General features: G+C 34.4%; 1 long non-coding RNA gene across 2 annotated transcripts in view; it reads left to right on the plus strand.

The window, feature by feature from the left end:
* LOC307186488 overlaps nucleotides 1-22,898 on the plus strand; it is a 60,673-nt gene extending 37,775 nt beyond the window's left edge. The window contains exons 4-6 of one of the 2 annotated variants that reach the window (XR_013828345.1): nucleotides 18,737-18,796; nucleotides 21,478-21,641; nucleotides 22,637-22,898. This is a non-coding gene — a long non-coding RNA (uncharacterized lncRNA). The remainder of the gene's footprint in view (nucleotides 1-18,736; nucleotides 18,797-21,477; nucleotides 21,642-22,636) is intronic. The other variant, XR_013828346.1, reaches the window with a different exon arrangement.
* Nucleotides 22,899-23,302: the final 404 nt, after the last annotated feature.

Here is a 23,302-nt window from a genome sequence, read left to right on the forward strand (position 1 = left end):
AGGGGGCTCTCACACACAAGCTCTCTGATCCCTGCCCATTACATCTGTCATTAGTCAGCATTTGTTGACCTTAAGTACAGAATTATTTGAATTCATTGTGTTTGAATTTATGTTATATTTTTCACGGAGCCTGGCTGTCCTCTAATGTGCTCTACAAAGTCCTAGCTCTCTGACTCATTGAACCTGGTTATTCTTCTCTTTATACCAGCAGTTCCTTATCTTTGACCTCTGCACCCTTTGCCCACGTCCATGCACTCTGTCACACTGTGTTTCTTCTGTTGGCATCAAATTCCACATGAGAGCTTTGTAAAAGTAAACTAAGGTCATCTCTGTTGGAGGCTGACCAGAGAATCACTGCCAATGGCATAGTGGAGTGAAACTTCCTGTTGCACATAGTCAAAATACTCTTATGGTTCTAGTTGTTTAGCAGTGTTTTATTCCATGGGACTGCAGGAATACAGCTGATTGCTGATCGTATTTGAACCTCAGTGACAGAAAACACTGTCATTCTCTTCAAATACAAAAAAAAAAAAAAAAAAAAAGAACATGCAAATATTTGGAACATTACTAATTTATTATATTTGATTATTCTTAGCATCTGAATCATATAAATATCAGCATGAGAGACAGAGAGAAATTGAGAAAAAATAAATTTTATCTCAGTTTTTGTGGTTCAGGACTTCAGAAGTGGATTAGCTGTGTGGTTCTGATTTGGGATCTCTTTTGAGGTTGCCATAGAGATATTGGCTGACACTGGGCCACCTACTCCTCATGATGGCTCACTCCTGTTGTTGGCTGATGACTGGAGGTTCCGATTTATTCAAACGTGGGACTCTCCATGGCTACTTGAGCAACCTCAGGGTATAGTGGCTGATTTTCCCCGGAATGAGAAATCCAACATAGAGAGGTGTAAGTTGCAGTGCTTTTATGACATAGCATCAGATCACACAACCATATTCCAATAACCTGTTGTAACAAAGTCCGCTTTATTCAATATATGAGGGAACATCAAAGGCGCCAGGATACCAGGAGTCTACAGTCATCCTGGGCTATCTTGGAGGCTGGTTTTCACACAGGCAAAGATCTTTGAAGTGGGCAAACAAACTTCCCAGGATGGAGAAATAACACATCGAAAGGCTAGGCAAGAGGGAAAAAAAACTGACATATTCCAAGTGGATAAAAATACCAGAGTGAGCACTAAAGAGCAAGGGATAAAATGAGTGAGAAAGGGAGGGAGAGGTCAGATCATGTGGCAACTTGTACATATGGTACAAATATTGGTGCTTATCCTAAGTGAAATGGAAATACATTGAAGTGATTTGATTAAGAGACTGAGATAATACAAGCTGACTTTTTCAAAGATTACTTTGCAGCTGAGTAATATTAGATCATAGGGAATGAAAGGGAAAGCAGAAAGATGAAATACAGGTCATACATTATCTGACTTACTGTAAGAAATCTGAAGTGAAATTACAGTCATTCCCTGAAAAAGTAAAATTCTAGTAGTTCATAAAAGAAATTCGTAATTCTAAGAACTAATATGGCTTCTATATTTTTAGAACTCTCACTGACTTTCATCCTTATATACAATACCAAGAAATTCTTTATGTTTCAGTCTTTTTTTTTAGGAGGGCTACTAATGCATGTCTTCAGATTTCAATATAACAGTGATGGCAGTTCCTAGCTTCAAAAATTCCAAAGCAATTTTTTCATTCATTATCTCCCCACTTGCATATAATTCCATTAACACAGTTTTTCTGACTTTCCCAATGCTTGGATATGTTGATTACATTTATTTCCTTAGCTCACTTGACTCTTCTTTGCACTTACATTAAATATATTCAAAATCAGTATCTGTTTCTAAACTTTTGTCTAGTTTTCCTTGAATCATTTTTAAACTCCGCTAAATTATGAAGATCTTCTGACAACATTTTTCATAAAACTAAGTCACTAAATGTATAATAAACCTAGTCCTTAAAAGTTGAGTAGAATTGGTAGGAATGAAACATTAGAACTATTGGCCTTAAGAAAAGAAATGAGATATGATACTCTTTAGAAAGATTTTTTTTTTTTTTTCGGTACACGGTCCTCTCACTGCTGTGGCCTCTCCTGTTGCGGAGCACAGGCTCCAGACGCGCAGGCTCAGGGGCCATGGCGCAGGGGCCCAGCAGCTCCACGGCATGTGGGATCCTCCTGGACCGGGGCACGAACCCGTGTCCCCTGCATCGGCAGGCGAAAGAAAGTTTTAAAAACTTAAAAAAAAAGTCATTTAGAAACAATTTGCCTTGTATCATTATATTTCAGAGATTTTGATAAGAATGTTATAGAGAATTTTGTTGAGTACAATGTCTGATAAAAATATAGTAATAAAACAGTGGGGAAGAAATATTATCTTTTTTATGTTAAATTGTGTCATAATAGCATGTAAACCACACAAATACCATGACTTAGACAATGGTTTTCAAAGTGGGTATTATCAAACTTCTATAGTTTGTGTCTGATTATGATCTCTGTATGACCAAACAACCTTTCATGCCCATGCTATCAAATGCATAGTCCATATTAAATGTCTGACTGACTATATTCCCAGAAGAGCAAAGTGTCACAATATTAAATCTTATTGAGGCAATTCTAATTTCTTTTAAGCAATGAAGTGATTCAGATAAGTATTTTCTAAACAAATAATTAGAAAATAATAAAAAATATTGAACCCATGTATTTGTCTTCCTATTAACCAGTCTAGATTTTTGTTTTTCAGTAAAAAAATATAAATAAATTGAAAGCACCTACTGACACGTTGCACATAGTCGAAGCATAATTAGGGCACCATGCCATGGTATAAAGAAAAAAAAAGCACATAAATAAAAATTCCAACAAGTGTTTTAGTAGTCATAATGCAAGTGTTTGCCCTTTTCAAAAGAGCATGTATAAATGCCTATATGTTTATGTATATTAATGTACATGTATGAATATTCATATGTATACATATATATTTATCATTCATATATTCACAAACACAACCCAAATTATTTATTTATTTTGCCTAAATGTCATCTTTTATTATTCTACCAGTGCTAATAGGATTATAATGCAAATAGTAAGTGCAAACCATATCAACATATATACATTTTTCTAGTAGTCATATTAAATTATAAAAGTAAAAGGTGAAATTAAAAATTAAGCATCATCATATTTTATTTAATACACTATATCCAAATATTATTTCAATGTGTAATCACTGTAAATGTTATTAAGACATATTTTAAATTCTTTTTTTCATACTAAGTCTTGCAAATCAACATGTGTTTTATACTTTATACCTAGAGAATATCTCAGTTACGAATAGCAATATTTCAAATATTCATTAGCCATATGTGGCCAGTGGATACTATATTAGACATCAAAGCTCTGGAGTGATTTAAGGAAATCACTTTCTTTTTTTAATTTTTCTATTTTTTTCATGCAAAACACTGAATTTTTTTTTTTAAACAGCAGGTTCTTATTAGTCATCAATTTTATACACATCAGTGTATACATGTCAATCTCAATATCCCAATTCATTACACCACCCCCACCACCACCCGCCACTTTCCCCCCTTGGTGTCCATACGTTTGTTCTCTACATCTGTGTCTCAATTTCTGCCCTGAAAACTGGTTCATCTGTACCATTTTTCTAGGTTCTACGTAGATGTGTTAATATATGATATTTCTTTTTCTCTTTCTGACTTACTTCACTCTGTATGACAGTCTCTAGATCCATCCACGTCTCAACAAATGACCCAATTTTGTTCCTTTTTATAGCTGAGTAATATTCCATTGTATATATGTACCACCTCTTCTTTTTTTTTTTTTTTTTTTTTGCGGTATGTGGGCCTCTCACTGTTGTGGCCTCTCCCGTTGCGGAGCACAGGCTCCGGACATGTAGGCTCAGCGGCCATGGCTCACGGGCCCAGCCGCTCCACAGCATGTGGGATCTTCCCGGACCGGGGCACGAACCCGTGTTCCCTGCATCGGCAGGCGGACTCTCAACCACTGCGCCACCAGGGAAGCCCCCACCTCTTCTTTATCCATTCATCTGTTGATGGGCATTTAGGTTGCTTCCATGACCTGGCTATTGTAAATAGTGAAATAGTGCTGCAATGAACATTGGAGTGAATGTGTCTTTTTTTTTTTTGGTGGTACGTGGGCCTTTCACTGTTGTGGCCTCTCCCGTTGTGGAGCACAGGCTCCGGACATGCAGGCTCAGTGGCCATGGCTCATGGGCCTAGCTGCTCTGTGGCATGTGGGATCTTCCCGGACCAGGGCACGAACCCACGTCCCCTGCAACGGCAGGCAGACTCTCAACCACTGCGCCACCAGGGAAGCACCTCATTGTAGTTTTGATTTACATTTCTCTAATAATTAGTAATGTTGAGCAGCTTTTCATGTGCTTCTTGGCCATCTGTATGTCTTCTTTAGAGAAATGTCTATTTAGGTCTTCTGCCCATTTTTGGATTGGGTTGTTTGTTTTTTTTAATATTGAGCTGTATGAGCTGTTTATATATTTTGGAGATTAATCCTTTGTCTGTTGATTCATTTGCAAATATTTTCTCCCATTCTTAGAGTTGTCTTTTCATCTTTTCTATGGTTTCCTTTGTTGTGCAAAAGCTTTTAAGTTTCATTAAGTCCCATTTGTTTATTTTTGTTTTTATTTCCATTTCTCTAGGAGGTGGATCAGAAAAGATCTTGCTGGGCTTCCCTGGTGGCGCAGTGGTTGAGAGTCCACCTGCCGATTCAGGGACACGGGTTCGTGCCCCGGTCCGGGAAGATCCCATGTGCCACAGAGTGGCTGGGCCCGTGAGCCATGGCCGCTGAGCCTGTGCGTCCAGAGCCTGTGCTCCACAACAGGAGAAGCCACAAAGTGAGAGGCCCGCATACCACAAAAAAAAAAAAAAAAAAAAAGAAAAAAAAGAAAAAGAAAAGATCTTGCTGTGATTTATGTCAAAGAGTGCTCTTCCTATGTTTAAGGAAATCCCTTTAAATTGTTCCTTTTCACAGAATTATCTTCAACAAATGGCATATCTTTTAAGGAAATATAAAGGACCTCTCAACTCCCTTTATCAAATAAACGTTTTTACTTAAATTAAAAAATATATAATATATTACATACAGACATAGATATTTCAAGCCAGTGTTTCAGGCAAATGAAAGAAGTCTTTTATGAGAAATGTATAAATTATTCATACATTCCAAAACTAGACTGAAAATAATTCACGTGTTTATTTTACTCAAAAGATTGACACAGAGCAGGTTCAAATGAATCCAGTTAAAGAAAAAAGAAACAAGGTAAAAAGGTGGCAGCAAACCCAGGAGACTTGAAAGCACTGAATGACTGAATCCAGAATCCTCAAGTGTTTGAATAAGGAGACTTTTTTTAAAGAGAGCTTTGAGCTTGACAGACTGTGAATGCCATGAGCTATTAAAGCTACAAAGATTACACTCTAAAGCTGTTTATTGCTGAAAGTGAGTGGGGAAATCTCATGGCCAAAGGAAAGCAGAAATGAATGAGCTTCTGGCATGTCTTAGAATTAGAGATACACTTTCTACATTATTTTCTCATGGTGGAAGTTGAAAACTTGGGGAGAAAAATACAAACTTGGCTCAGAGATCCAAAAAGGAGTAGAAGGTAGCAAATTTATTTAGAAAAGTCAAAGCTCTAACATTGGAAGTCTGTTCCGATGCATCCTGAGTCTGAATTATTGTTTTGATTAATGAACATCCTTAATTTACAAAATTGGGAACCACCTGGAGGCAACGTTTCTCTTAAAAAATCGCCTCCTTTGCTTAACTCCTCACAACGCTTGAAGTACTGCTGAAGTGTAGTCAAGATTTTGCTGCTTCTGTTTATATGAATACTTTATAATTAGTCAAGGTTAGTATTTTTTAAAAGTAGTTGCACTATTTTATTTGGTTCTTGAGAAGAGGTAGAAAAATCAACCCAAATAAGGAAGCCAGTGTTTCCTCTTCTTCTATATGGCTCTTCAGAAACCCTTGTTTAGAACATCCCTTCTAAGTGACATCCTCTGCCAGGTTCCATCTTGTATATAAATTTGTTTTATAAATTACCCTCTCAGAAGTAAGTGTGTTTAACAATAACAAAAGGAAAAAGAAACAAATTAATTTATTTAATGAAATTTATTTTTTTTTGTAATCTGAGTATGAGCAAATTATTTTGAACATTGGGATTTCTCCTATCACTTTTCAAATTACATCAAGTATTCAATTACCCATTCACAGCTCAAGTTCAGAATGGACTCTCCAAATCCTAGTAAGTTAGGAGATGGTAGCATCAGTAATGGAGCAGCACTGTCAATGACAATGATGAGGAAGGAAAGGAGAGAATTTTAATATGTTTATTATATTGAAATAATCATAATTGTAATGCACTAAAACTGTAGATTTTGTCATTCTAAGTAGTTGAACTCAATATGCATTTACATAGTAGTTTTCTCTAGTGAATGTTGCCAACTCTCAACCTTCCTGTCATCCTCTCCCAAAGCATAGTAAGATTAAATATGTAATAAATATGTCTTGTCCCAAGGCAAGTTGCATATATTCTCCATCACAATAACAATTTCACTACATCAAGAAAATATTCATTTCCAATTCTCCTCCAACTTTGTGATAGCCAACTCTTGAAAACTATCATTGTTTTTGTGTATATATATATATAATGTGTGTGTATATATATGTATATACATATATATATATATTTTGCCTGTGGTCATGTGGACATTCTGTCCTTATCTACCTGTGTTTTTCTGAATGAGGACTCCTTTTATGCCTCATTGATCTTAAAAGTTTTTATAACAACTTCTAACTTCCTTTTAAAATTTATTTACATTACTTCTTATTCAAAGTTCAAAGTACAACTTGATTTGGATTTTATATCAAGATCAGACATTACATATGTGTAAAGAAAATCAACTGTAAAGGCACATTCAATATTTTGTCGCTTCTGCAAAGAAACACAATTTTAAAGTGCATGACTTGTCAAGGCTTATAAATTTGTTGTAAACAGCACAAATATTTGAATAATTGTGCAAAAAATAAACGTAATGGATGCATTTAACTGAAAATTAGTGTATGCTTGCTTTAATGCTTTTTGGTCTGCACAGCAATATAATATAGAATCCAAACTTGTGAAAGCACCTATCAAGAAGATTTGTTTATATAATAACGTGTTTTTTGAAGTTAGAAAAGTAAAAACATATTAAATTTGATGCAAAGATTTAGAATATAAAATTTAGACGTAAGAGATCCGAACAGAGACCTGAGCATCTTAAGATATTGCATTTAGGCATCTCCAAAGAGTAGCCAAACTGGTTTTTCCCATTAACATTATCAATTGTGTGTTTTACCAAGATATTCTATTTTTAATCACAAGTTGTATACTAATTCACATGGCACTTTCTTATGCAATCTTGTCCCCTGCCACTGTACCCCAAAGAAGCTAATTCTAGTTGGTCGACATATAATTAGGAAAGTCAATCTTGCTTCATTGATTTGATAATTATTTCATAAATAAATGTCAGGGTTTCAGTTTATTTCTCCATATAAAAATTTCTAGTCTTTAGAAATAAAATTGCCAAAGAAGAGAGTAAGGAGGATAATACAGGAACCAAATGAGTGAAAGGGTTGAAAAACAATGACCAGCAATGTCAGTTCAAAAGTAAATAGAGCAACAGTTGTTTTTTCTTGAAGATTAAGTTAAAAATAGTGGATAAACTGCTGTAAAATTTGACCAGTATGGAGATATGTCAGCCAAGTTATCCAATTACACAATATGTAAACATTCACATATTAGATCTCTAAGCAATTTTGACGCCTTGGAAGCAATTACACAACAGAGAAAAGCTGACCAAATGCCAATACATGTCAGTAATTAGTGGTGATTTATCTATATGAAGGATCTAAGAGAGAGAAATCTCTACATCAGTTATGGATGCCTTGTTTATGGAATGAATTAGGAGTCACATTGCTATTCTATTCTTTATCATTTCTCAGATAAAATAATGCTTGTCAATCTTTTAACATATTGAAATGCCAGGATAATTTTAACTGCTTCCGATCCATATTGCAAGCCCATGATGAATCAAGTCAAAAATAGCCATTTTGTGATCTAATCTTATGAAGGATACTTAAAATCTTCATAAGTAAAGTGAAAACTAATTATATTTCCATTAGATTTGTAACATTAAAAATTAAAATATCTCACACAGTGTGAGTTGGTAAATGACTATTCTCTAGCAGTTCTGCAGGGAAAAATTAGGCAGTTATATGCTCCACAATGTAATAAATATATCTTTAATGAAAATTCAGTTGGTGTTAGTATTCACTAGCATGCATATGTCAAATTCATTAATTCTTTTAATATGGACAATATACTTTTCCAAGGAAGCAGTGATTATTCACAGCAATACACTTTCTAGCCTGTTCAGACTAGTAATGTATTATTATAACAATGGACTTAATATTTGCACTCATGATAGTAATTTTTTGCTTGCTGTTTGCTCTAGCTTAGTTCCACATATAAAACTATAATTTCTTTTTTTTTTTAACATTTTTATTGGGGTATAATTGCTTTACAATGGTGTGTTAGTTTCTGCTTTATAACAAATTGAATCAGTTATACATATACATATGTTCCCATATCTCTTCCCTCTTGCATCTCCCTCCCTCCCACCCTCCCTATCCCACCCCTCCAGGCGGTCACAAAGCACCGATATCCTTGTGCCATGCGGCTGCTTCCCACTAGCTATCTACCTTAGGTCTATTAGTGTGTATATGTCCATGACTCTCTCTCGCCCTGTCACAGCTCACCCTTCCCCCTCCCCATATCCTCAAGTCCGTTCTCCAGTAGGTCTGTGTCTTTACTCCTCTCTTACCCCTAGGTTTTCCATGACATTTTTTTTTCTTCTTAAATTCCACATATATGTGTTAGTATACAGTATTTGTCTTCTTCTTTCTGACTTACTTCACTCTGTATGACTGACTCTAGGTCTATCCACCTCATTACAAATAGCTCAATTTCGTTTCTTTTTATGGCTGAGTAATATTCCATTGTATATATGTGCCACATCTTCTTTATCCATTCATCTGATGATGGGCACTTAGGTTGTTTCCATCTCTGGGCTATTGTAAATAGAGCTGCAATGAACATTTTGGTACACGACTCTTTTTGAATTATGGTTTTCTCCAGGTATATGCCCAGTAGTGGGATTGCTGGGTCATATGGTAGTTCTATTTTCAGTTTTTTAAGGAACCTCCATACTGTTCTCCATAGTGGCTGAACCAGTTCACATTCCCACCAGCAGTGCAAGAGTGTTCCCTTTTCTCCACACCCTCTCCAGCATTTATTGTTTGTAGATTTTTTGATGATGGCCATTCTGACCTGTGTGAGATGATATCTCATTGTAGTTTTGATTTGCATTTCTCTAATGATTAATGATGTTGAGCATTCTTTCATGTGTTTGTTGGCAGTCTTTATGTCTTCTTTGGAGAAATGTCTATTTAGGTCTTCTGCCCATTTTTGGATTGGGTTGTTTGTTTTTTTGTTATTGAGCTGCATGAGCTGCTTGTAAATTTTGGAGATTAATCCTTTGTCAGTTGCTTCATTTGCAAATATTTTCTCCCATTCTGAGGGTTGTCTTTTGGTCTTGTTTATGGTTTCCTTTGCTGTGCAAAAGCTTTGAAATTTCATTAGGTTCCATTTGTTTATTTTTGTTTTTATTTCCATTAGTCTAGGAGGTGGGTCAGAAAGGATCTTGTTGTAAAACTATAATTTCTTAAATTTAATTATTTTGCAAAATGTGGAATTATAAGATCAATCAAATTTGTCAAATCCAGATAATCTTGGGTTCAGAGTTAACAGTAACTCCCTAAGCAAATTAATTTCTTCACCTCTGAGAACTCCAATTTAACTCTTCAAGTAAAGAACATGGGGAGAAAAGATCTGGGAAAAAGTTGACTTTGAACTGTTCACTGTGGGCCAGGGACTGTGCCATTTGCTCTGTAACTTCATGTAGTCTTCACAAGGCTTCTTAGTGTTAGTTATTATAATTTGAGATAAATTAATGATGCCAGTCTTAAAAATAGAAGTCATACCCAGTCATGTAAAATCACTATTTATAATAAAATAAATATTGCTGATTCACAGTCATTAGAATGTATATACATATTTAACTACAAGAATACCATACTTTATTGTGTTTCACTTTATTGTGCTTCATAGATATTGCATTTTTTACAAACTGAAGGTTTGTGACCACCCTGTGTCAAGTAAGTCTTTCAGGGCTATTTTTCCAACAGCATTTGCTCACTTTGTGTCTCTATGTCACATTTTGGTAATTCTCACAATACTTCGATTTTTTTTCATTATTATTGTTATATTTGTTATGGAAATCTGTAATTGGACCTTGATGTTACTATTGGAAATGTTTTAGGCAACCACAAATTATGCCCATGTAAAAGGGAAGTCTTAATAATGTTGTATGTGTTCTGACTGTTCCACTGTTGGGCCATACCCTCTCTCCATCTCCTCCAGCCTCCTTATTCTTTGAGATACAACAATATTGAAATTAGGCCAAATAATAAGCCTACAATGGCCTCTAAGTGCTCAAGTGACAGGAAGAGTTGCATGTTGCTCACTTTACATCAAAAGCTAGAAATGATTATACACAGTGAGGAAGGCGTGTTCAAAATCAACATAGGCTGAAAGCTAGGCATCTTGGATCAGTTAGCCAAGTTGAATGGGAAGCAAAAGTTATTGAAGGAAATTAAAAGTGCTACTCCAGTGAACACAAAAATGATAAGTATGGGAAAAGCCTTATGTCCAATACGGAGAAAGTTTTAGTGGTCTGGATAGAGGATAAAACCAGCTACAACATTCCCTTAAACCAAAACAAGGACCTAACTCTCTTCAATTTTATGAAGTCTGAGAGAGGTGACAAACCTGCCGAAGAAAAGTTTGAAGCTAGCAGAGGTGGGTTCATGAGGTTTAAGGAAAGAAGTTGTCTCCATAACAGAAAAGTACAAGGTGAAGCAGCAAGGGCTGATGTAGAAGTTGCAGCAAGTTATCCAGAAGATCGAGCTAAGACAATTAATGAAGACAGCTATACTAAACAAGAGATTTTCAATGTGGATGAAACACCCTTCTATTGGAAGAAGATGTCACCTAGGACTTTCATAGATAAAGAGAAGTCAATGTCTGGTTTCAAAGTTTCGAAAGACAGGCTGACTCTCTTGCTAGGGGTTTATACAGCTGGTCACTTTAAGTTGAAGCCAATACTCATTTACCATTCTGAAAATCCTAGGGCCCTTAAGAATTATGCTAAATCTACTCTGTCTGTGTTCCATAAATGGAACAACAAAGCCAGGATGACAGTACATCTGGTTACAAGATGGTTTACCGAATATTTTAAGCTCATCGTTGAGACATACTGCTCTGAAAAAGAAAGATTCCTTTCCAAATATTACTGCTTATTGACAATGGATTTGGTCACCCAAGACCTCTGAGGGAGATGTGCAATAAGATTAATGTTGTTTGCATGCCTGCTAACACAACATTCATTCTGCAGCCCATGGGTAAAGGAGTAATTCTGACTTTCAAGTCTTAGAGTTTAAGAAATACATTTTGTAAAGCTATAGGTGCCATAGATAGTGATTCCTCTGATGGATCTTGGCAAAGTAAATTGAAAACTTTCTGGAAGGGATTCACCATTCTAGATGTCATTAAGAACATTCGTGGGCTTCCCTGGTGGTGCAGTGGTTGAGAGTCCGCCTGCTGATGGAGGGGACGTGGGTTCGTGCCCCAGTCCAGAAGGATCCCACATTCCATGGAGAGGCTAGGCCCATGAGCCATGGCCACTGAGCCTGCGCATCCGGAGCCTGTGCTCTGCAACGGGAGAGGCCACATCAGTGAGAGGCCCGTATACGGCAAAAAAAAAAAAAAAAAGAACATTCGTGATTCAAGGGAAGAGGTCAAAAACAAATATTAACAGAGGTTCAGAAGAAGTCAGTTTCAACCCTCATGGATGACTTTGAAAGATTCAAGACTTCAGTGGAGGAAGCAACTGCAGATGTGGTGGAAAAAGCAAAAGAGCTGGAATGAGAAGTGGAGCCTGAAGATATGACTGAATTGCAGCAATCTCAGGATAAAATTTTAATAAATGAGGACTTGCTTTTTATGGAGGAGCAAAGAAAGTGGTTTCTGAGGGGGAATCTACTCCTGGTGAAGATGCTGTGAAGATTGTTGAAATCACAACAAAGGATTTTAGAATATTACACGCACTCAGTTGATAAACCAGTGACAGGGTTTAAGAGGGTTGATTCCAATTTCTTTTATTTTTATTTTTATAATTTTTTTATTGGAGTATAGTTGATTTGCAATGCTGTGTTAGTTTCTGCTGTACAGAAAAGAGAATCTGTTATACATATACATATATCCACTCTTTTTTAGATTCTTTTCCCATATAGGCCATTACAGAATATTGAGTAGAGTTCCCTGTGTTATAAAGTATGTCCTTATTAGTTATCTATTTTATATATAATAGTGTGTATATATCAATCCCAATCTCCTAATTTATCCCTTCCCCCCACAGTTCCTCTTTGGTAACCATAAGTTTGTTTTCTACATCTGTAACACTATTTCTGTGCTGTAGATAAGTTCATTTGTATCCTTTTATTTAGATTCCACATATAAGTGATTATCATATGATATTTGTCTTCCTCTGTCTTACTTCACTCAGTATGACAATCTCTAGGTCCATCCATATTGCTGCAAATGACATTATTTTGTTCTTTTTTATTGCTGAGTAATATTCCATTGTATATATGTACCACATCTTCTTGATCCATTCCTCTCTTGTTGGGCATTTAGGTTGCTTCCTTATCCTGGCTATTGTAAATAGTACCACAAAATCATTGGTGTGCATGTATCTTTTTGAATTATGTTTTTCTCCAGATATATGCCCAGGAGTGGGATTGTTGTATCATATGGTATCTCTATTTTTAGTTTTTTTTAAGGAACCTCCATACCGTTCTCCATAGTGACTGTTTCAATTTACATTCCCATCAGCAGTGTAGGATGGTTCCCTTTTATCTTCACCCTCTCCACCGTTTAATGTTTGTAGACCTTTTGATGATGGCCATTCTGACTGCTGTGAGGAGATAACTCATTGTGGTTTTGACTTACATTTTTCTAATAATTAGTGATGTTGAGTATCTTTTCATGTGCTTTTTGCCCATCTCTATAGCTTCTTTGGAGAAATGTCAATTTAGATCTTCCACCTATTTTTTGATTTTTTTTTTTTTGAGCTGCATGAGCTTTTTGGACACAAACAGAAGGAGAGATATACCATGTTCTTCGATTGGAAGAATCAATATTGTGGATATGACTCTACTACCCAAAGCAATCTACATATTTAATGCAATCCTTATCAAATTACCAGTAACATTTTTCACAAAATTAGAGCAAAAACTTTACAATTTATATGGAAACATAAAAGACCACGAATAGCCAAAGCAATCCTGAGAAAGATAAATGGGGATGGAGGAATCAGGCTCCATGGCTTCAGACTATACTACAAAGTTACAGTAGTCAAAACAGTATGGTACTTAACCAAAAACAGAAATATACATTAATGGATCAGGATAGAAAGTCCAGAGATAAACCCATGCACCTATTGTCACCTAACCTATGACAAAGAAGGAAAGAATATTTAATGGAGAAAAGACAGTCTCTTCGATAACTGGTGCTGGGAAAACTGGACAGCTCCATGTAAATGATGAAATTAGAACACTCCCTAACACCATACACAAAAATAAACTCAAAGTGGATTAAAGACCTAAATGGAAGGCCAAATACTATAAAACTCTTAGAGGAAAACTAGGCAGAACACTCTTTGACATAAATCACAGCAAGATCTTCTTCAATTCACCTCCTAGAGTAATGAAAATAAAAACAAAAATAAACAAATGGGACCTAATTAAACTTAAGTGCTTTTGCACAGCTAAGAAAACCATAAACAAGATGATTCCATTTTGAAAGAAGTTCTACTGTGGGTAACATGCTATCAAACAGCATTGCATGCTACAGGGAAATCATCCTTGAAAGGAGGAGTCAATCAATGTGGCAGACTTCACTGTTGTCTTATTTTAAGTAATTGCGGCAGCCACCCCAAGTTTCAGCAACTACCACCCTGATCAGTCAGCAGCCATGGACATGGAGGCAAGACCCTCAATGAGCAGAAAGATTACCACTCCCTGAAGGTTCAGATGATGGTTAGTATTTTTTAGCAATAAAGTATTTTAACATTTTTATATTTTAATTTTATACTTTAAAATATTTTTAAAAAATTAATGTACTTTGTTTTTTCAGACATTGTTTTTGCACACTTAATAGACTACAGTTTAGTGTAAAAATAACTTTTTATATTCACTTGGAAAACAAAAAGTTGTGTGATTCAGTTTATTGTGATACTTACTCTATTGTGGTGGTCTGGAACCAAACCCATAATATCTGCCAGGTATGTAGTATTTACCCTAGAATGATAAAGGAAACAAAATCATGATAGTAAAAAGAAAGCAATAACCACTTGTTATAATTTACAAAGCTCCTCATGATTTCCATAGGTCATTCATATATGTCATTTTAATTTATTTTTTGATAGTTCTGTAAGTTATGCATTGTTTTTTTTTTTTTTCTTTTTATGGAGAAAAAAATGCTATGAAGTGAAATTCTCTAAAACTACACTGGGATAACTAGCAGAGTGAGGGCTTAAACCTAGGACTTATGCCTCTAAACATTGTGCTTTCTATACTTTAAAGTTCTGGGAGTTATGTTTGAACATCATGGAGACATTCCACATGCAGGTCTCTGAATGATCAATGGTAGGCTATGGCAAAGTCATTTAGCTAAGATTAGAGTGCAATTCTACAGAAATGAAGAGGCAGTTTTTCTCTCTTCATGCAAAGATAGCTCACTTATAGTATTTTAATATATATATATTATATATAATTATAGGATTTTAATTTTGTTTGTTTGGTTGGTTTTATTCATAGCATATTCTTTTCAACTTGGTTAAATTACTCAGCCACCCTTCCTAAATGCCTAACATCAGAAAACCCTCATGGAGAAATCCTTTCTAAAAACTGTATTCAGTGTCATCCTTGTTAAGATATCTTCCTGTAACTTCATGCTCTAAATAGTGATAAAAATACATAAATCTCACCATATATTTATATGTATAAGCAAACATATCATTTGCTTTTCCAGACACATGTATTTGGCAATACATAACATTCCAAAAGTGATTTATTGTTACTACTTTCTACTATTTCTATTACTAAAGAATGTAGAGGTATAATACATTACCTATGTTAAATAATCCAAGTCAACACTTCTAGTAATTATTCTATTTTTCTAGTAATTATTCTATATTTTCAATACCTTCCTTGAAAAATATCTATATGACTTTCTGTTAGAATAAAATTCAAATATTTTGATGAACAGTCAAACGAATGCATCTTCAGTACATATAGAAAATAAATGACCCAAAAACATAAATCAGAGGAATAGCATAATATATGAGATTTTCTGCAGATGAAAAATACTGTTTGGGAGGAGAAGCCTAAAATTAAATTTTTAGTGAGCTGAGAATAGAGGCGAGGATGTGGAAACCAGTTAAAAGTCAAGAACATATTATTAACTATCTCATGAGCCATGATAATAAAATAACTGTGTACTATTTACTTTCATAAAATATACAGAAGAAATAGACTTTTTCAAGATGCTAAAGTGTCTCACAAATATCTAGATACTCCAAAGAAGATATATGATAAATAGTTTGGTATACTTTATGACAAAGAACAAAGTTTCCATATAGATTAATCTTTTTTTTTTTTTTTTTTTTTTTTTTTTTGCGGTACACGGGCCTCTCACAGTTGTGGCCTCTCCTGTTGCGGAGCACAGGCTCCGGACACGCAGGATCAGTGGCCATGGCTCATGGACCCAGCCGCTCCACGGCACGTGGGATTTTCCCGGACCGGGGCACGAACCCGTGTCCCCTGCATTGGCAGGCAGACTCTCAACCACTGAACCACAAGGGAAGCCCCACATAGATTAATCTTACCACAATGATTTTTATGCCTGATTTTAATCTCCGTTAGTAGCAGATTGATTGGGTCTCTATCAACTCCAGCAATTTTCTTTCCTACTTTATTAATAGGTTGTCCCTTTGGATCAATATAGCAAGAAGTAATAAATGGGGTAGTTAAACAGATCTAGGTATCCTGTTGCTGCCTATTCTCTTCACGTACTCCACTTATATTCTCTTCTAGAATTGAATGCATGATTTTATGAATTCAAGTAGCCTCAATTATAAATTACACTACTAATGGCCAATCTACATATAGATATTTACTGATTCTTTTTGGGTATATTTTCTAATTTAAATTAAACAACACTTGAAATTTTAGTTATTGATTAATAACTCTATATATTCATCAAGGGCCTGTTATTCGATAATCCTTATGCTTGATGCTGGGGAAATAAAGGTTAACAACAACATAAAAGCCAAACTCCTATGCTTACAGAGCTTAGAATTGGTAATAGAAAAAGGTATTAAATAAACAATAAAATAAATAAAATAATCACCCTGACAAGTACTATGAAGGAAAATTAATGATTATATGAGAGGTGATAATAAGGTATCTGATCTAATCATGTAGAAGGTGCCTGACAGAGGTTTGATGACATTGAGATCTAAGGTTGATAAGAAGTAGAGAATGGGGTGGGAAGAGTGTTTCAGGCAAAGTTTTGGTGGCTATAGCACCTGGCCTGGTGTATGTAGTGAGGTAAACAAGACTGGCATGGTTGACATTGATGGAGTTGGAAGGAACATGATAGAAAATGAATGTGGAGATGTAGGTCATGTCTTTATTGGCTGTTCTAATAGTAATTTGAAATTTGGACAGATAACTAAATATAAATTTTAAAAAATTACATTGGATTCAGTGTTTGAAATATTTGTGTATGTTGTGTACATGGATATCAAGTGAAGAAGGGAGTTATGGGAATACCAGTCATTAAATATTGCAATCACCTAAGTGTGAGATGAAGTGACCGGGGCTAACAGACAACTGAGGAGAGTGGATAGACTTAAGATATAGTGAAGGAGAAAAATGGTAGAGCCTAGAAATAAGAGAAATCTGATAACAGAAAAAGGGAGATGTAAAACATTATTCTCATGTTTCTAAGATACTAGGATTAGTTGACTTTTGCACAACTAAAAGGATGATAATATCTGTCACTGAATTAGAAAGCTTTGAGTCATGGTCAGATTTGGGGAAGAATATTGAGAGTTCAAGCTTGGTCACATTTAGCGTCAGGTGGCTGGAAGATGCCCAAAGGGAGATGTTGTGTAGGTAGTTGATTGTATATGCATAAAAGAGGTCTTAGCCAGAGTAATATTCTTGTGTTTCAACAGCGTAATACAGAGTAATGGAAGCTTTGCTTTCTATAGAAATTTATGTTTCTAAGATTTTTAAAATTTGGCATAATACTTTGATGGAGCAATATGAAAATATTTCAAAATTCAATTATGCAATTTTATTATAAACAGCAGTAACTGTATGACACCTTGGAAACTAAAATTAATTTAGAGCTGTTGAAATTACTACAGGGTTGGCTTTATGGGGACTTAGATCAGATAAAACCTGAGAGCAAATTATTTTATTTACAACTCAATGCATACAATTGACAGGCTGACAGTTCCCCTAAGAGAGAGTCGGAAATTATTGCAAAAAGAAGCTAGTTTAATTGTGTGTTTAGTGTATACGTGTGTGTCCATTTAACAAACACATATATAGAACTGTAATATTCCAGAAAGTATTCTACTTACTTTATTTATTTTAACTCAGTTAATCCTCAAAAAATGATATAGGAACTTTCAGTTTTCCCTTTTTGAATATAAGGAAAATAAATTATGAAGGAGCTAAGTGTCTTTATAGCTCATACAACTAGTAAAGGAAAAGGTTAGAAATCAAACATTGTCAGCCAGCTTTCAGTGTCCCTGCTCTTGTGTAGATGGCACTATTATTTCACTTATTTACTTGCCCACGCTCTTTGTCATGATTCCTTACCCCAGTCCCATTGCCATGACTTGTGTTGATTTACTATAGGAAGAAGAATTTTCCCCTTCTCATTTGATAATGCTTGGCCATTTGACTTGCTCTGGCCAGTGGACTGTAAACAGAAGTGCAAAATGCCAGTATAAGCATACAATTTAAGGATCATCAAGTGCTTTTACTACTTTTTTCTGCTTCAACAACAGTTTGTAACATGTAAGCTCTACTTCAGTCTGGGTCCCAGAATAATGAAGCTTGATTGTTACTAACTTTTAACTAATGTGTATTGATTCTTCACAAGAAAAAACTGTGTTTTTATAAGCAAATAAATGATGTACTCAAGATATTAAATGCTTTAATCCCATGGAATGACATCACCACAGATATCCTTTTGAAAGTACATATTGCTTTTTCAAGTACATTTTCTCATTAAAACCAGAGCTTTTGCAGTAAACTTTGGACAATTGGAGATCCCCTAATTATTTCACTGAGATTCACCCATATAAGACATATTCTAATAACAATGTAAATTTGGTGTTTTTAAAATTTAATGTTTTATTTTACTTAGAGCTTAATAAGTGGAGAATTATGGATGCATCTCCTTAATCAAGTATTCCAAGTTAACACCGTAAGTAATGAGACAAATCATACACCCCTTGATGACACACAAAGTAGGTCACACGATAATATTTTGACATTACCGAAAACATGCATAATCTCAATATAATACTGAAAAAAGCATCAGACAAACACAAATTAAGATTCATGTTACTGACCAGAGCTCTTCAAAAGTATCATGGCAAGGAAAGAAAAGGAAACACTGACCCTAAAATTTAAAAGAAAATTCACAGAAAAATTAGTAAAATTATGCAAAAAAATCTGTACAATATTTAACTGTATAGTACCCATTCAATTTTCTGTGTTTTTAATAGTACTATGCATACATAAGTTGTTAACCCTAGGGTAAGCTGAATGAAGGGCACACATATACTGTGATCGATTTTTGCAACTTTTCTAGAAATCTAAACTCATTTTAAAATTAAAGAAAAAGTTTTGTATCAGATAAATCTTTCATTTCTTAATGCTATAAAATTTAACAAACAAAATCTGAATGTTTTCATCAAAATATTATATTTCCATCATATGACAAGTCATCCAGAATATATTGCCTTAAACTATTTATTTTCCAAAATTCCTTGGATCAGTTGTTGATGGTCTGGACCTGCCTAGCTGATCTTTCTGTTGGGCTTTCTCATGTAAACTGAAGAGTTATCTAGCAGGTGGATGGTTAAATCTTATGGCTGGGGTACCTTCTTTTGCTGCCAAGTGACCTTTGATCCTCCAGCAAGCTAGCTCAAGCATTTTTCACATGGTGGTCTCAAGGTTTCAAAAGCAGAAACAAGATAAGTCCCACTGTTCAAGTGTTTCTTAATCCTTTTCTTAAATCATATTTGTTAATGTCATATTGGCTAAAACAAATTACATAACTTATCTCTTAATGGAAAGAGGTACAATATCACAATACAAAGTAAGGTCTATAGTCAGAGATGGAAAGAATATGTGATCTTTCTTTGTGCAATCTACCATGCTTGCCCAATTTATCTGTCTTCTTCATACATTAGATGTTTATCTTTGTGTTTTAGAAATAACTATCTCTTCAATGCCAGAGATTATGTCTAATTAGTTCTTTGTATCTAGCATAATGCAAGAATTAATTAACTGCTAAAGAATAAGTTAATGATTGATTAAATGAAATAGTTATTAGCCTACTTATAATGATGAACAGGAATTGGGAAACTTGACATTAAAATGGAAAATATGTATTAATCTTTATTTGTATTCATAATGCTGTGCACAATTTTTTATAAGACTTTTAGGCTTTTGTCTTTCAGTTCTGTCATTTACCTAATTTTTCTTTTATTTTCATTCTAATAAATGGTCCACTTTGGCTATACTTAAATTCTTTCTCTTCTGTATTTTGATTTTCAGAGGATCCATATCTATTAAATTTATTTTGCTTATTGACTTTTTATTGATTTTATTAATATAATTGTTTACCTCCATAGATACTTGTTGAATTCTTACTATGGGACAAACAAAATGCTTGATTGTTCTCAAAATCATATTTCCCAGAATTTTTAATGACCAGTTTTCTTGTTGCTCAGGTATCATATAAGCTTTATTTTATTGCTTTATTTCAAAAACTCAAATGCCTTGGACTTTATCACTGTTTAAAACCAACACCATCATCAATAACAAAAACAAACTTGATGAATTATTCCAAATTTAAATAATGAATACTTAATAAACAAACCTTATAAAATACAGTTCACAAACAAGAATTATTAAGATTTATATTAAAATTATATTAAATTAAACTGTTTTATTTGATAAAGAAACAATACCATATAAACATTAATATTTTTTAAACCTGGAGTGTTTAAAATTTTGTTTTTAGTTATTTGAAGAAAACATCTGGTCTTCTTCATTATTTTATATTCAGCACCTGCTTCAATGGTTGATAAATCGTAAACAAACAAAAAATCCAGTTAGAGTCATGAAGTAATAAATGACTACGGCTGGCAGTTTCAACAGAGTAGGTACATCCCTAGAAAATCCATCCTTTAACTGTTTATTCCCTTCATTCACATTCAACTGTGAAAAAAAATGTTTCCTTATTAAATGTCTTTTATTCATGAATGACTTTGCCTAAGCATCATTTACATGGAAGAAAAAAGTGCATACGGCTAGAATATTAAAGTGAATTAATTTTCTTTTAATTTACTACCTCTTGTATAGCCTTTTTATGATCATGGCTTATATATTTTTCTTATACTTTTTGAAAAGCATTAGAGGAGCATTAACTTGAGGGAGCTGTAATTTTAGTGTCTCCTTGAGAAGAGTAAAAACACTGTATGCTAACAGGTACCTCTAGCCCCCATTTCTTTGGATACTACACATAGCCTCTGCTTCTTGTAAAGAAAATCCTTAAGGAGAGCAGTCACTTCTTAGCACTTTGTTTTTTACAGAAGATAAGAACATATTTCTTTTACCCTACTTTACTAATGCACAAAGCCTTTGCATATTGAAGAAAATAAATAAAAAACAACTGTAAGCTTAAAGGAAAATATGAGAAAAGGAGAGAAAAATAAATCAAATTTACTTTCCTTTTATCTGTCAATTTTCCTTCTTCATTTATTTTCTACAACAAATCCATTCCTCAACAATTGATAATAACACTTGAATTAACAGTCTGTTTCTAATCAAGTCTCTCTCTAATTCAGTTGTTTTTTTATTTCCCATTCCTAGACTCATCCGCATTCTCTTCCTGAGGATAGCAAGCAAATCATTAAGTGAGATAAACAGTGGTTAACTGGAAAATAAACAGGCTTCTAATACGCAGTCAAAACCAGTCACTTACGTAGAATACACCCTATAATCAGGACAGAGCCATTGTGCATAGCAAGTAAGAGGTAAGTATAGCGGATATTTCTCAGGCCACAATAATCTAAGATTGTAGAGCATAAATTTTTTTTTTTTATCAAATCAATACAGTTAGAGTAGCAAACTCAAATCTACCATATTTAAGTGATAAACAATCTGTAGAGTAGCGTAGGTAAAGAGCACTCAACCATTTCCCAAGATATCCATATGTCCTTTGGATCCACCTCAGGGTGCTTCAAAACAGCAAGAAGCATATTTGAGAAATGGTTCATCCCTTTGCTCTTTGCAGCTCTGACTAATATAAAGTAGTACTTAAAGCTATGTGTTTCTGTTCTGAAGCTTATTGTCTACTATATTTTCCTTCTACAATTTGATTTTACCTGCATGGTAGATTTTTTTTTTATATTGAAACAAATCTGAAAAATTATAAAGGACTAAAAGCATCAGGTTTATGAACTGTCTTGGATGAATTCACCCTTGTTTCTTTTGAATAATAATAATAAGAGAACAGAAGATTCAGCTCAATACAATAAAACCTGCTAAGTTATATTAACCCTCTCATCACTCATATTTCTATTCTATTTTATAAGCACAATATGACATCTGATTTCTTTATTTATATAACAATCATTTAAAATAATTTATTATTATGTATGTCAAACAACATAATAGTCAATACTAATTAAAACCATATGACCCATATATTTTTAAAATTATAATACTAAAACTTGTTTGGAATATGGGTTAAAATGACAAAAAGGCTGGTTATCTATAGACCAAAAATAAAAAATGTAGTTAAAATCACAGGAAGATCAGCTCTATGCTTTGTGACCACCTAGAGGGGTGGGACAGGGAAGGTGGGAGGGAGACGTAAGAGGGATTCACTTTGTTATAAAGGAGAAATTAACACACCATTGTAAAGCAATTATACTCCAATAAAGATGTTTTTATATATATATATATATATATATATAAGCATATCTTCCATCTCTTCTCTAACATTTAACTTTTTTTCTTCTGACAGATATGACTCTCCCCTGAAGATACTGATTTCCCTGCAGTCCTAATAGAGGTGGCTACTTTTTTTGCCCATGGCCCTTTTCCCAGTGAGTCTGGAGCTAGAAGCATCACTACTCCTCATTACCCCATTCTAATAACTTCCCCTCCTGCTTCCCTACACTCTCAGCTTTAAATCTCATGTTATCAGACTATGCTACCATGATTCTTCACTGCTGCTGTCATTTAATGACACTACCTTGTTTGCCTTATTTAAGACAATCTCAATGTCCCAATAATAAATATTTTTAGCACTCTGGAGTCTTGATTTTTCTCCAAGTGTTATCTTGATCTCAAAATTATATCAGCTTCTCAATCCTCTGTTAAACCATTGGTTTTGTTGTTAGCAGTGGTATGTGTTTCTTTTAAAATTACCAATTTTACAATTCTTCTATGCTCCTAATTATGGGGATTCACTGTCCACTGATTTCTATATTCTAGCTCATTTCTTCTAGAACATGGAGTTCAGTAATTCTGCAACTCCATTAGGACCTCCAGTTTCTTGATCCTACCACCTTCTCTGCGTCCCTCACCCTTTAGATATTCTTACTCCATTCCCTGGACCCCCTTTCCTTGCCTTGTTTTATTTTATTTGCTTGGAAAAAACACTTTATATTATTTTGCACATGCAGAT

Source organism: Stenella coeruleoalba (genome assembly GCF_951394435.1).
Source record: "Stenella coeruleoalba genome assembly, chromosome: 5".
NCBI lineage: Eukaryota > Metazoa > Chordata > Mammalia > Artiodactyla > Delphinidae > Stenella > Stenella coeruleoalba.